Here is a 1958-nt window from a genome sequence, read left to right as displayed (position 1 = left end):
GAGGCAACTACGATAAAGTATAACTAAACTTCATTTAGGGTCGAGCAATTACGAAGAGATAAAACAAATTCAATTAAGGATAAGCAACGAAAAAGATAACCATAACCTCAATTAAGGATAGACAAGTATAGAAGAGATAATAATAATTTCAATTAAGGATAAGCAATTAGGAAAGCATAGCATGGCAAATCGAAGAGGCAACAACTTTAGTTAAGGTACACAAGAGTCAAATAGACAATAAGAGTGGAACATGAAGCAATTAATTCCAATTAAGACACGTAAAGGTGAAACTAGTAAATGGGGAACATAACATAACAAAACAACTTCATATCTAATAAACATAAGAACCTAAGAGCCCTAAAAGGTCAACCTTCCACAAATAAGCCCGAGCACGTACTCGTTACCTCGCGTACACGGACTTCACAAGACACAACTAGCACCAAAGACTCAAATCCTAAGGGGTAGTTCCCCCACACAAAGTTAAGCAAGATACTTACCTCAAACAAGCAATATTGATACTCTAAAATGGCCCTCTCAAGTGAAACAACCTCCGGACGACTCAAATCTAGCCAAAATAACTTCAATCCAGAAATAAAACTCAACGAAAATAATTCTGGATAATAAAGCTTCGATCTTTAATTAAAACTAAAAAGTCAACCCCCGGTCCCGAGCCTCGGAACCCGATAAAATTTATAAAACTCGAACACCCATTCCGATACGAGTTCGACCATACCAAAATTACCAATTTCCGACATCAATTCGTCCTTCAAATCATCATTTTACGTCTTTTGAAAGTTTTTATCAAAATCCTCTTTTTCCCCAACTCAAACCACTAATTAAATAATAAAAATAAAGATGGAATCATGAAATACGATAAATTTTGGATAAAGAATACTTACCCCAATCGAACACGTGAAGAACCCCTCAAAATCGCCCAAATTCGAAGTCTGTAACTCAAAAATATGAAGAAAATGGCCAAAGCCTCGACTTATATGATTCTGCCCATGCCTTCCGCATTTGCAGACAATAACGCATGCCTGCGAGCTCGCTTTTGCGAACAACATTCCGCTCTTGCGTTGCCTTCGCTTCTGCGTTCCCAGGCACCGCACCTGCGATGGCGCAAGTGCGCAAAAAATCTCGCTTCTGCGAGCATACACCCAGCTGTCAGCTTCCGCGTCTGTGTCTTCATCTCCGCGTCCGCGATCACACAGGTGCGGAAAATACTTCGCACCTGCGACCACTGTCCAGTCCCTCCAATTACACTTTTGTGATCACAGCCTCGCCTATGCGGTATCGCACCTGCGACCAAAACTATCGCAGGCGCGATGGCACCAGTCCAGAACTCCTCAACTTTTCCTTTAGTCCAAAATTCGATCCGTTAACCATCCGAAATCCACCCGAGGCCCCCAGGACCTCAACCAAATATACCAATGCGTCCTATAACACAATACAAACTTATTCGAGGACTCAAATTACATCAAACAAAGTCAAAATTATGAATCGCACCACGAATCGAACTTATGAATTTCCAAATCTTCTAACTTCCAAAACTCGTGCCGACACATATCAAATCAACCGGAAATGATGTCAAATTTTGCATGCAAGTTCCAAATGACATAACGGAGCTAATTCAACTCTCAAAATAGTATTCTGACCGCGATATCACCAAGGTCAACTCTCGGTCAAACCTCTTAACCTTCTAAAACTTCAACTTTTCAATTTTTTGCCGAGATGCTTCAAATTAACTGACAGACCTCCAAATCCGGATGCACGCCTAACTCCAAAATCACCATACGAAGTTATTGGAACCGTTCCGGAGTCATTGACAAAAAAGTCAAATTTCGGTCAACTCTTACCGCTTAAGTTTCTAAAACAAGAATCCTTCTTCAAAATTGACCCTGAATCATCCGAAAACTGAACTTGGCCATACACATAAGTCATAACACATAATACGAAGC

This window comes from Nicotiana tomentosiformis, chromosome 7 (assembly GCF_000390325.3).
Source record: "Nicotiana tomentosiformis chromosome 7, ASM39032v3, whole genome shotgun sequence".
NCBI lineage: Eukaryota > Viridiplantae > Streptophyta > Magnoliopsida > Solanales > Solanaceae > Nicotiana > Nicotiana tomentosiformis.
The sequence above is the reverse complement of the archived record's forward strand: the minus strand, read 5'-3'. Positions refer to the sequence as shown.